Genomic DNA, 13,579 nt, shown 5'->3' with positions numbered 1-13,579 from the left:
CTGCTTGAAGCACCCTGCGCCCAAAAGCTGCATACTCCGAGGCCAGTATGTCCCACTTGTAGTGTCCTGAGAACGTATGGAGAGAGGACCGATTAGCAGCTGAACAAATTCGAGACGGAGAAGTAGCTGCACGCAGAGCCCCTGACGGCGAAACAGCTCTAGTAGAATGTTCCTTTATAGGGCCTGCAAATTCCGAGTCACTCTTAGAATAAGATAACAGAATACAATCCTTCAGTCGTCTAGCCAGAGAACTCTGCGAAACCAACATACCTTTCTGTGTGCCTATGAACAAGACAAACATACCGATATCCTAACGGAAGGATTCCGTAGCTTTAGATATTGCCAAAGACCTATCGTTACGTCTAAGCAGAGAAAATTACATACCAAGGCATTAGACGGATTCCGACACAAGGTCGGCAAAACCACTTCTCGGTTGACATTGGCAACAGAAAAAACTTTAGTGATACCTGAAGGATCGAGCTTCAGAACCTCCTTGTCCTGATGAAAACCAAAAAGGGAAAATACTCCCGAAGCGCTCGGAGCTCACATACTCTATTAGCTGACGAATAGCCATCAAAGGAAAACGGTATCCAAAGAAAACATCTTCAGGGAACTTCTTCCAATGGTTCAACAGGCGGTACTCAAAGCGCGGAAAGGACCAAATTCAGATCCCAGGGAGGACAGGTTTCCCCAACAAAGGGCACCAAACGTGTCAGAGCTCTGAAGAACCTTGAAATCAGAAAATTCGAGGTGAAAACATCTGAGGGAGAAGAAACCGATAGCAGAAAAATGTAAACTAAATGAAGCAGGTTTAAGACCTTTGCCAATCTCATCTGAAGGAAGCATAGAATCCCCTGGATGGACGCGGAAACAGGTTTGACTTCAAACCTACAACCTCGCTGAAACTTCCAAATCCTAACGTAGAACCTTGAAGTAGATGCCAACAAAAAAAATTTTTTTATAACTTCAGGATCCAGACCTTTACACTCTAAATCTGGAGTCCAGAAACCAGGCCGTCAATCGGAAACTCCGAAGGGCCGGAAGAGGCACCCTGGCGTCCTCTAGAATTACTCCTGAAAAGAGGAAGCTTCCAAAAGGTGGCCCCCGGAAAGTTCAGGAGAACCGAGAACCAACTACTTCTTGGCCACCCTGGACGGATTAGGATAATACTTACATTTCCCAGCCTTACTTTTTTGAAGTAATCTGGGAATAATCACTACTGGCGGGAAGCTATATGCCAGGTTGAACTTCCATGGTAATGACAGGGCATCTATGGAATCCGGCCTGTCTGCTGGAGTTAGGGATGCAAAACGTCTTGTCTTCCTGTTCACTCTGGGTGCCAACAGGACTATCTCCGGAACACCGAAGCGGACTGTGCTGAACTTGAAAGTTCTGCATGACAGGGACCAAAACTGCTTGTTTCAAATGATGCCTGTTCAGGGCATCTGCCACCACATTGAACTTTCCTAAAATTTGAACTGCAGAGATTGACATCAGGTGCACTTCTGCCCACAGCACGATTATTGAACAAAGGCTTTCTAATCTTGTTGATCCCGTACCTCCCTGTATGTTCAAATACGCCACTGTCGTTCGATTGTCTGAACGAATTCGAATATGTTGAACTTTGATGAGAAACTGAAACGCCAAGAGTGCCATCCATACGGCCTTTAATTCCCTGAAGTTCGAGGAACTTCTCATATCCTTCTCTTGCCAGGACCCCTGCTTCTATACGTCTTCCAGATGGGTCCCCCAGCCCAGCGCAGAGGCGTCTGTTGATATGATAGTAAAGGACTTCATCCGGAAAGACAGACCCCCGTGGAGGAATCGAGAAAATGTCCACCACTGCAGACTTTTCAAAATTAGATCGTTAAACCTCATCAGCCTATCTAGGCCGAGTTCCTGTTGATACCAGACCTGCAGAATGTAACTTTGTAGAGGTCTCATTCTGGCTATTGCCCAAGCGACTGCCGGGATTGAGGCTGTAAACAGACCCAGCAAGCACCTGGCATCTCTGATCGAAAACATACTTTTTTCTCAGAGATTCCGGAATAACCGCTTGATCTTTTAGTATCTTCCCCTCTGGCAGGAATAACTTCATCGCGATAGAATCCAAAAATAGACCCAAGAACTGGATCCTTTGAACTGGCACTAGTTCCGATATGTCGAAATCTATTAGCCAGCCATGCTTTTCCAGCGAATTGATGGCTGTCCCCAGGTCTAACTGTAGTTGAACTTGGGACTCTGCAAACAACAGCCAGACGTCCAAATATGGAATGACAGCGATGCCCATACTTCTTAGAAAGCTTGAACTACTACTCAAGCTATGTGAATACTCTGGGCGCTGATGCCAGGCCGAAAGGTAGTGCTCTGAATTGGTAATGTATGGTTACCAATTGGCAGCACACCGCATCCGTAGAAAACTTTTGCTGGATGCTGCTATGGGTACATGAAGATAGGCATCTTTCAAATCCAGGGAAGCAAACCAATTATATGGGTGCATAAGCAGAGCAGCCGACTTTACTGTTTCCATGAGGAATTTCTTTATGATAATCCGCTTTTTTACGGCCTTTAGGTCTAGGATAGGTCCAAACGAACCATCTGGTTTTGGCACCAAGAAAAGTCTTGAATAGGTGCCTTGATGTCTTCCTTTAGAGGAACTTCTTCCACCACACTTTTAGTAACAGAGTCGATACTTCTTCCTATAATCAAAGGCTCTTTCTGTTGACCTTTGAAATAGTTTCTAAGAGAGGAACTTCTAAATGAGGGAAGTGTCTCTGCGTTACGGCTTCTAACTGCTTCCCATACGATACTGGTAAAGCATTCCTTCCTTCCTTCACCTGTTTCAACAACTCATCCAGCTTTGAACCGAAAAGTCTTCCAGGTTCAAAAGATAGTTCACACAGTGAATTATCAGGTGTCGCATCTGCTGACCAATTTCTAAGCCAAAGTGCTCTTCTGGCGACTGTTGAAATACCTATATTCTTGGCCGATAATTTCAGGCTTCCTGCAGAGGCATCCACTAAAAATCAGATGCCATACTGATATTTTATAATAGCTTTAACGGGTCTTCCTTTTCTAGTTCTTCCAACCAAAGAAATATGGGCCTCGGCAACGGATGACCCCGTAATCAAAGCTTTAGCTTGAGCTGCCGAAGAGATGAACAACATCTTTAAGGAGGAGTCCCTGCGTTCAACCATGACCTCCTCGAGGCCGCTTGAAACTCCAATTGGTAATGTAGTTTTCTTACCTATTTGAGCAATAGGAACGCCTACTACAGGGACAGTATCCAGCATACAGTCTTGTACCGCTTCTATGGAAAGAGAGAAATAAAAACTGTCTAGCCAATAAACAGCATGTGACCTGGGAATTTTCCATTCTTTTAAATCAATACCCCAATCTGTGGGTGAAAAAGAAACCTATAGGACTTTTACCCTGTTTCTTCAAGTTCAAATGCAACTGCACTCTTTAATCAATTCCCCAAATGGATTCTACTGGGAATGCAGATTCCTCATTTGATGAGGCACTGCTATTACAAGCTGAGAATCCTGGGCAACCGAAGCCTGGATTGTCTGTAATGCTGCTGACCACATATCCACAACTGTTTGCTGCATACTTTGTTGCAACCAGCTGATAAAGTGGACATTACTGTTCTTTGTGCTTCCTCTGAAGCTTCTTTGAACACACAGAGCAAAGTTTTCTTTTTACAACCATCTGGCATAAGATGGCCACACACAGAGCACATTAAATGCTTGGCTAGATGTACATTTCCCCTTCTCAGCAACTTTATCCAAATTTTCAGGATTATATACTGGGAACAGAAAACAAACAAGGGAAAATAACAAAATTTTTCCCTAAAGATTCAGGCTAGAACCATTTAAATAAAAACTTAATCAGTCTTACCTTAAATGGCCCGAGAGTGTGTTGGAGGGCAGGTGAGAAACACACATTGCAAACCGTTCTGAGAGCACCTGGCAAACAGAGGTTGCTGCTGGGGACGCTCCTTTTAAGTCCTGTAACCAAACAAAAACGCCCAGTTCAAATTTGGCGCCTGAATCCAGGTTCGCATTGCGCATGTGCATAGCGCTCTGCGACTCCCTGGTGGAACGCAACGCAACCTGTGTGTGCGTTCCCCCGACAGGACCTCCCAGCCGACGCACGCCTGCGTCCTTCGTCAGACCGGCACCTGGCACGGCAAGAGACGGAATAAATTCTGAGGGACCACGCCGTCCGGCGTGTTAAACGCTACTTACCCGAACATCAAGGAAGCAGAGCCTCCCGAGCCTCAGCCCTTCTCACCTGCTTCCTGGAGAACCTTCCTGCATAACCTCCCCTGCCGAAGGCAGGCAAAGAACTGGGGATGATCAGGAGGAGCTGCTACTTATTGGAAAGGAGGTAATTAGGGGAGGGGTTAAAATGTTTGGAGATTTGCCTGCCTGTTTTTCCCTCCAGATTGGATATCCCTATGGTGTAAGCACTGCCTCTAATCTGAAAGGAAAAATATAGATCACTGCATTTGTTTTACTAATGTAAAAATACTATTTAATGCCATTGTCACGTAAGATGTTCAAAGCTAGATGTGCATAATCAGGTATGGAAATCATTAGCTTGCTGCTTTAACCCCTTAAGGATCAAACTTCTGGAATAAAAGGGAATCATGACATGTCACACGTCATGTGTCCTTAAGGGGTTAAAAGGCTCTGTTGCCCTAAACTAACCTTGCTTCAATCTGCTCATCTTCTCTTCCTCACTCCTAATCCGTTCTTCCTTTCATCTTTTTCAATCTATTTCTCCATCTATTTATGTATTTATTCTCTGCTTGACAAAGTGTGGAGCTACCTCTGTCAAGTTTTGAAACTTCCTCAATCATTGGTAGTGACGACTGAGGCAATAAGGCATTGTCTCGCTCATCGTGAGACAATGGCCCCCACCGTCTCCTCTACAGACATTAGTGTTGTGGTCTCACTCATGATGAGGCCTTAAAGCGGATGAAGTGCCAGGAGATGAAGAAAGACAATGACTGCGCCTGTGGGTGAAAGCATCAGGTAAGTATATCCTCCCCTGCACTCCACGGCTACCATCACTGAGGGTCTTCGTAAAATATGCAAAGACCCAGAAGGTGACAGAGAAACAGTTATGGCTGTCTGTATTAGTTAGGCTTGCTCCAAAAACTTTAGCAGGATACAAATGAATGCAATGGATTATATTTAATGGGATTATAAGTATTACCGTATGTCAGTTAGAACCACAGAATCATTTGAAGGAACGTTCCAAGCACATAATTCCTACACCACCCACTGCACTGATTATACTGCCAGGAGTTTCCTTATGTCCTTCCGGGGTAAATAGCCAAATTAGCCTCCTGTGCCCTGAGAAGTTTCCTGCACCGAAGACAGGATGGCACGGTAGGGCTCCTCGCAGGAGCTTCCAGCTCCATGGGAGCTGCAAGCCAATTCCTAGTGGAAACCCAGTTAAGGTGTCAAAACATTTTCAAAGGGATTGATTACTTTCCCTAGGATGGCACCAGGGTACTGGTGGCACCATAACCACCCCAGCGGTGTGTAGCGGTATTGGTGCTTCAAATGTTGTTTTAATCATGAAAATATGCAGAAAACTACATTAAACTACATTCAATTTTATGATTCTGTAAAATTGTTGCAGCTTCACCTACTGTTTGATGTCTGCTACACACACACACACACACACACACACATTTTATTTGTGACTATTGATATCTGCAGCTTGATCATGTGGCTGTTGGCAGCTACTGAGACTTTCTGAGGCTAACAAAGGAGTGGTGAGCAGACGATAAAAGACAGTTCAAGCAAACCATAGGCACATATGAAAAAACAAACAAACATTGGAAATTACCCATAACTTGTCTCAGTCATTTCCCATGTGATGCTCAATTTTCCTTTAAATGCAAGTTAAAGATTTAGCAATTGACATCACAGACCAGTTCGGTCCTGGCACAGCTAAGGCACACATTGCATTCCAGGAGACGTTATAGAAACATTGTTTCTATTTCTCCTCGTTTCTCTATGCTCTCTGCAAGGTGCAAATTGTATAAAATTGCAAAACAATAAAATGCAAAAGTACATTTCCTTTCCCTTTTACAAAGACCAGGAAAATTAGGCATAACACACACATTACTCTGTAAATCAATGTTTCTAAATTGTTCCAAACACCAACCACTAGTAACAGATTATTCCAGCCAAGTGCCAACACTTCCAGCAATATCAATCTTTTATCCAACAGGTACTTCTAGTTCTAAATCAGGGGTGCCCAAAAGGTAGAGCCCCAGATGTTGTAAAATTACAACTCCCATTAAGCTTGGCAAATCTTTAGAATGCTTAAGAATGACAAAGCATCATGGTAGCTATAGTTCAATAGCATCTCTGGATCTACCTATTGGGCATCCCTTTTCTAAATCAAGTGCTTAAAGGGAAACTATAGTGCCCGCAAAAAAAAAAAAAAAAAAAAAAAAAAAAAAAAAAAAAAAAGCTGTTTTCCTGGCACTATAGCTCCCTATAGTGCCCACCTTCCCCTTCCTCTCCCCCCCCCCCCAACATGGTGCAGAAGGGTTAAAAAAACAAACTTCTGTCACTTACGTGGGTCCAGTGCTGATGTCCCAGCACTCTGATCCGCCTCTGACTTAGGATTTATCCATAGGAAAGCATTATTCAATTCTTTCCTATGGGGATTCTGGGGACGCTGGAAGTCCTCATGCATAACGATCTGTAAGTCCCCAAACTTGATCTGAGCCAATCCAATGCCTTCCCAATGTGAACACTGCAGTTTTTATATTGAAAAGCCTGTACAGTAGACACCAAAAAGCCAGGCAGTAGACACCAAAACAACTACATCAAGCTGTGGTTGTTCTGGTGACTATAGTGCCCCTTTAATTTATTGAGTCACAACAACCAATGAATTAAATGGAAACTATTCTGTAAAAACATACATAGAGTATACAAAAAGGAAGCAGGCACAGAAAGAAATATTTTAACGATTATAAACACACCATGTACAGTGTCCTTCACTAATATTGGCAGCCTTAGTAGATATGAACAAAGAAGGCTGTGAAAATAGTTTTGTTCAAAAAAATACACAAAAAATATTCTGCTCTTAATGGACACAACAAAGGTTCATCCAAAAAAAAAAAAAAAGATAAAAAATTTGTGTGGCACAAATTTTGGCACCCATATTAATTCATATTCTCTGAAAAGGCACGGTTTAAATTAGAAAGTCTGCTGGGACAGGCTATAGACACCATAACAACTACAATAAGCTGTAGTTTTTCTGGTTGCTATAGTGTCCCCTTAAGTCTTGATCTAAGCACCATAATCACTACAGCTGGCTGAAACGATAACATGCCAGGAGTCACCTGGCACCTTCCGATGGCAAGTAGTAAAAGCATTTTTAAACAGTAAAACACTAAACCAAGGGTGCCCAAAAGGTAGCTCTCCAGATGTTTTAAAACAACACTGTAGCGAGCTATAGTGCCAGGAACACAGCTTTGTTTTCCTGGCACTATAGTTTTCCTTTAAGCGTTCATTAGATGGGTAGCAGTAAATTTAGAAAAGGGATGCCCAAAAGGTAGATGCTATAGAACTACAGCTACCATGATGCTTTCTCATTCTTAAGGCATTCTACAGGCATGCAAAGCATCGTGGGAGTTGCAGTTCTACAACACCTGGGGATCTACCCTTTGGGCACCCAACAGTAACTGGGAAATACAAATTTCAACCATGTGTATCTCTCTGCATGTAACTTCTCACGCAGTATTATTCCAACAATTCCATAAAAATAAACAAAAACAAAATAAAGGTTTTTTTTCACTAAATAGTGAGTTGTCGAGAGGTGACATATACCTTATAAAATGTTGCCCAAAATAGAAGAGTTTAAAAAACATATAAACAAACAAAAACCACTAGCAGTAAAATAAAACACTGTGTGATGTACCATTTCAGAACCCAGTAACAGGTGGTTCGGTTCTGAACAAGCAGTAATTATTGATGACATTTTAACAGACACAATAAATAAAATGTTACAATTCAGTTTTCATCTCACTATTTAGTCAATAACCCCCCACAGGAGAGAGTCAGATTTTGTTTCTCTATATACAAGGAATCTGGAACTTTTAATCTTCAAATTAAGTGACCTGCAAAATGTTATTTAACCTGCAAAAGATATCACTTAGTACTTTCCATGCTAAAAAGGTCAAATTATTTTTGCTAAACATTTTCTATTTTCTATGAGCTGTAATTCTCACCTCTCCACTAATAAAAATAGATCACTGTTTTAGGAAGTAAACACATTTCAAACACTTGCTTATTCCACATCAGTGGTGGGTGTGTGGTATAAATGTAGAATATACACATTAGCTACAATGTTTCACATTAGTTTAACAGAAAATATTAATAATTAAAAAAATCTTTACAATTCAAAAGACCCAACCATATGACCTAGGATCCTAGAGGGTCCCATCCCCTATTCTTGGCTCTTACCTGTTAATAAAGAGGAGTCTTCCAGGCACCTTTTGGGGCCTGTGTGCAAGTGTCTAAGGCTTTCCTGCAATACAAGGCCATGTTGCTAAGGGCTACTGTTACACGGCAACGTACAAATAAAAAGCTTGAATTAGCATAACTAAATATTCATACCCCAGGCAATTGGAGACCTGCTTCCTGAATGGGTTGGGTGTGCAGGACTGAGGCACTGCAGGAAATGTTAACCCTTTCATTTCAGTTGTAGCAGAGCTACAAATAATGATCCGATTTTGGTTATAGGCAAGCCTGTATGCAAATGAATCAAAGAGAAGCACAAAATGTTTACACATTAGTGTTAATCCTATTAATAGATATGAGGTAATGAATAATTGCAAAAGGGGGCAGGTAAAGGGTTTATTTTCAGAAAATCTCGATGCTGTTGTATCAGTCCAAAGGTAAAGCTATTCCACCAAAAGGATTCCCTATGAAACCATGAGTACAGTGCCACATGTTTGGCTGGGACAGTTCGCCAACAGAATACACATCTTCATTGGTTTACGAACCAGGAAATACTTAAAGGGTTACTCCGAGCATCATGAACACTTTAGTGATTTGAAGTGATCATGGTGTTTGGAGTCTGTATGTACAGCGTTTCACTACGAAACGATGCACATACAGAGATTAACCCCTCTTCGGTTGGAGGTGTAACTCCACCTTTAGGATAATCATCATTAAGAGTTCTTAGCCAGCCCGGAATAAGGGTTGCGCGCATGGGCGTCCGCAGGAATTTTTACAGGGGGGGGGGGGGGGCATAATTGTAATGACATCCATGCTTGGCCCCTTTTTGACAGTGTCATGAAGGGGAGGAGCATAGTCATTATTACATAAAGCCTGGGTGAATAGCATTTTCACAACTAGGGTGTCAGGAATACATGTTTGTATTCCTGACACTATAGTGTTCCTTTAACCCTGAGGCTGCAGGGGCATGTTCTATACACCAAAACTGCTTCATTAAGCTAAAGTTGTTCAGGTGACTATAGTGTCCCTTTAAATCTCACACGAAAAATAGCAGAACAAGCTGAAAAATCCCCCCCCTGCGGACGCCCATGGTTGCGCGGCAAAATTGACGTCTGACACCCTGTGCCGCCTCTGTTCTCTCCTCAGTGTGCCCAACCTGACCTCCCTCCCACACTGTCGAGGGGGAGTGATGTTAGGCAAGGAAGATCAGACTGATGGGCAATCTTTGGCCTTGGCGTTGGTGAAGACGTAAGTGTTCAAGCTCTTTTCTTTCTTTCTTTCTTTCTTTCTTTTTTTTTGTTGCTCCCTAGTTACCAACCCTTGACATTTGGCTTTCAAAGGTTCTTGTTTGTGGATTCCCGGCATTTAACCTTTGGCTTTGATTCTGACTATGCTCCCTAGCTGCCAGACCCTGACCACTGGACCGCCTGACTTCATCTCCAGGCTGCTCCTATATTGGATACTTCGTTCTTCTGCTCTTTTTATAATTAAAGGGACACTATAGGCACCCATACCACTTTAGCTAATTAAAGTGGTCTGGGTGCAGTGTCCCTTTTGCACTTAGTGCTGAAATGTAAAACATTGCAGTTCCATAGAAATGGCAATGTTTACATTGCAGCTCTAAGTCTGCCTCCAGTGGCTGTCTACTAGACAGCCACTGGGGGAGCTTCCGGTATCCGATGCTGGACGTCCTCACCCACTGCATGAGCACATACAGCGTCACATTTTTCCTCATAAGAAAACATTTATTCAGTGCTTTACTATGGGGACGTCTAATGCACACATGGCACTTGCCACACATGCGTATTAGTGCCCACTCTTCGCAAGACCTTGGAGGGGGCAGAACGTCGACCCAGTGCCGAGGGACATTGGGGCTGGGATAAGGTGAGTAAATAAAGTTTTTTTTACTCACCTTTGTATTCCTGGCGCTATAGTATCCCTTTAAAGGCACCCATGCCATGACAGATCTCTCATGGTCCTGTATCATTTCCAGGTAGCTGGGAAGGTCATGTTTGTAAGGGGTTGCCTATGGAGCTCCTGCGGTCTCACTTAATACTCCATAGACATCAATGTTGTACTCTCAGGCATACACAGTGCAGATGACATTGGCCACAAGGGACAGCTTCAGTTTAAGGGACACTATAGGCACCCAGATCACTTCATCTCATTGAAGTGGTCTGGGTGTGGTATCCCTGTCCCCTTTAGTCCTGTCCCCCTTAGTAAGTGAGTTCCTTAGCTGATAGGTTGTCACATGGAGTGATACTAAAAACCTCTGTTGGAATTTGCTATAGTTTGTGTGTAACTTTTTGTTTTATTTTTATCTTGAAAAGTGACTCCAACCGTCATAACCACTCAGGGCCGGCGCTACCTGTTAGGCGGACTAGGCAGCCGCCTAGGGCGCCCCTTGGGAAGGGGCGCCGCCAGGAGCGCCGGCCCCCCTAATGCTGCAGCCGCCCGAGCGCTCTGTAGAGAGCCTCAGGCGGCTGCAGCTCTGCCCGGGCTGGTGCGTCCATGAGGGCGCACCGCCCGGGCGCAGCATGAGGAGAGGGACTAACAGGAGGGAAGCGCTCAGCGATCCCTCCTGTCCCTCCCTCACTGTAGCGTGGCCGAGCCCTGTATGGTCCGGCCGGGTACAGGGAGCATCTGTCTCCTGTACCCGGCCGGACTAACAGGAAGTGCACACTCAGTGTGCACTTCCTTTTAGTCCGGCCGGGTACAGGAAACTAAATCTCCCTGTACCCTCAGACAATACAGGGCTCGGCCACGCTACAATAGAGGTAGGGGAGGGTGGGGGGAAATAAATTGAAAGGTGGGGGGGGGAATAAATGGAGAGGGGGGGATAAATTGACAGGGGGGGATAAATCGAAAGGGGGGTAATAAATTGAAAGGTAGGGGGGATAAATGGAAAGGGGGGGAATAAATTGATGGGGGGGTATAAATTGAAAGGGAGGGGGGTAATAAATTGAAAGGGGGGGAATAAATGGAAAGGGGGGGAAAAATTGACAGGGGGGGAATAAATTGAAAGGGAGGGGGGTAATAAATTGAAAGGGGGGGAATAAATGGAAAGGGAGGGAGAATATATTGACAGGGAGGGGAATAAATTGACAGGAGGGTAATAAATTGAAAGGGGGGGAATAAATGGAAAGGGAGGGAGGGGGAATATATTGACAGGGAGGGGAATAAATTGACAGGGAGGGGAATAAATTGACAGGGGGGGTAATAAATTGACAGGGAGGGAGGGGGAAAATATTGACAGGGAGGGGAATAAATTGACAGGGAGGGGAGGGGAATAAATTGAAAGTGAGGGGGGGGGAATAAATTGAAACGGGGGGTATAAATGGACAGGGGGGAATAAATTGACAGGGAGGGTGGGGGGAATAAATTGACAGGGAGGGTGGGGGGAATAAATTGAAAGAGGGGGATAAATTGAAAGGGAGGGGAAAGAAATTTACAGGGTGGGGGGGAGAAATTGACAGGGTGGGGAATTGACGGGGTTGGGAGGGGGAATGAGAGTGGAGAGGGGAGAAGAGAGTGACAACGGGGGAGACGAGAGTGACAAGGGAGGGGGGGGAAGTTGTCCTTCCTGCTCCAATCTCATTTTCTTTTCCTTCATTTTACACAGTCTTCTTTTTCTTCTGACACTGTCTTCTCTCCTCCTTGGCTCCTTCTGCTCCTTTACCTTTCTGCTACTTTCTGCTTATTGTGCTCCCCATTCTGCTCATGTCTCTCTCTGATCTTTCTGCTCCTTGCAGACCCTTTCTGCTCCTTCTCCTACTTTACCTTTGTGCTCCTTGCTGTCCCTTTCTGCTCATTGCTACCCTTTTCTGCTCCTTCTCCTACTTTACCTTTGTGCTCCTTATGATTCTTTCTGCTCCTTTACCTTTGTGCTCCTTCTGTCCCTTTCTGCTCTTTGCAGACCCTTCCTTTTCCTTGCAGACCCTTCCTACTCCTGGCTGCCCATTGCAGACCCTTCCTTCTACTTGCAGACCCTTCCTGTTCATTTCTGTTCCTTCGCCTACTTCACCTTTGTGCTCCTTCTGTCCCTTCCTGCTCTTTGCTGCTATTTTCAGCTCTTTGCTGAACCTTCCTGCTCCTTGCTGACCCTTCATGCTCCTTGCAGACCCTTCCTGCTCGTTGTTGACCCTTCCTTCTCCTTGCAGAGAGTATTACTTTACTGAGAGGGTAGTGGATGCATACATTATTGTAAAGAAACATGTTTACAGCAAATTCCTATTCTTCAAATCTCCAAAGAACCAACCATACCTTCTTGTTATTCAGACTTTTCAGATGTCTTCAGTAAAAAAGAAGCTGAAACGCTCCCGCCTCATCGTTCCTACGATTGTCCTATAGACCTCATACCTGGTGCCCCAGTACCTTTTGGGCACATCTACCCTCTCTCTGAGGCTGAATTACAAATTCTCAAAGAATATCTAGATGAAAACCTACGGAAAGGGTTCATTAGACCCTCTAGTTCACCTGCTGCCTCAAGTATGTTTTTCGTAAGAAACAAAGACCAGACTATACGTCCTATCAGGGGCGGACTGAGCACTCGGGCAAATCGGTTATGGACCGAGGGCCCGAGGCTCTAGGGGGCCCGCCCGCCTGCCTGCCATGCATTAAAGTAATAGCTGGGCTGGGGAGTTAAACAATCTCCCCAGCCTGCATGCAGTCAGTCAGGGGCCCGCACGGCACTCCGCGGGCCCCTGTTACAAAATACATTTCCCCCATGTTCGGGCAGGCACAGTCAGAGACAGCTAAAGGGCCCTCCTAAAGACCCACTATGCTGTCTCTCACTGTGCCAGAGCAGAGCAGGAGAGCTGTCTGTAGTGCTGATCAGGCAGCTCCGTGCGGCTCCTGATAGAGGAAATGACATCATGTGTCAAAAGGTCAGGGAGCCATGCGGAGCTGCCTGATCTGTGTTAGAGGCAGCACTTCAGTGAGAGACAGCATGCTCCAGTGCTGCTGGGAGAAGGATTAACCCCTCTGGCCAAAGGTAAGGCTCCTCTTCATCCAGCAGCTCCTCTTCCTTCTACCCCCTACTGCCCCTACCCCTACAGCCCCTCTACCCTCTGCTGCCC

At 44.7% G+C, this 13,579-nt stretch overlaps 1 protein-coding gene across 1 annotated transcript in view; it reads right to left on the bottom strand.

Moving 5' to 3' along the window:
- Nucleotides 1–8,582, bottom strand: part of LRRC56 (leucine rich repeat containing 56) — a 48,953-nt gene extending 40,371 nt beyond the window's left edge. The window contains exon 1 of the mRNA XM_063437648.1: nt 8,505–8,582. The gene's annotated coding sequence lies outside the window, so the exon portion shown is untranslated. The remainder of the gene's footprint in view (nt 1–8,504) is intronic.
- Nucleotides 8,583–13,579: the final 4,997 nt, after the last annotated feature.

The sequence above is a fragment of the Pelobates fuscus genome, chromosome 12, assembly GCF_036172605.1.
Source record: "Pelobates fuscus isolate aPelFus1 chromosome 12, aPelFus1.pri, whole genome shotgun sequence".
Lineage (NCBI taxonomy): Eukaryota > Metazoa > Chordata > Amphibia > Anura > Pelobatidae > Pelobates > Pelobates fuscus.
This window is presented reverse-complemented; position numbering and strand designations above follow the sequence as displayed.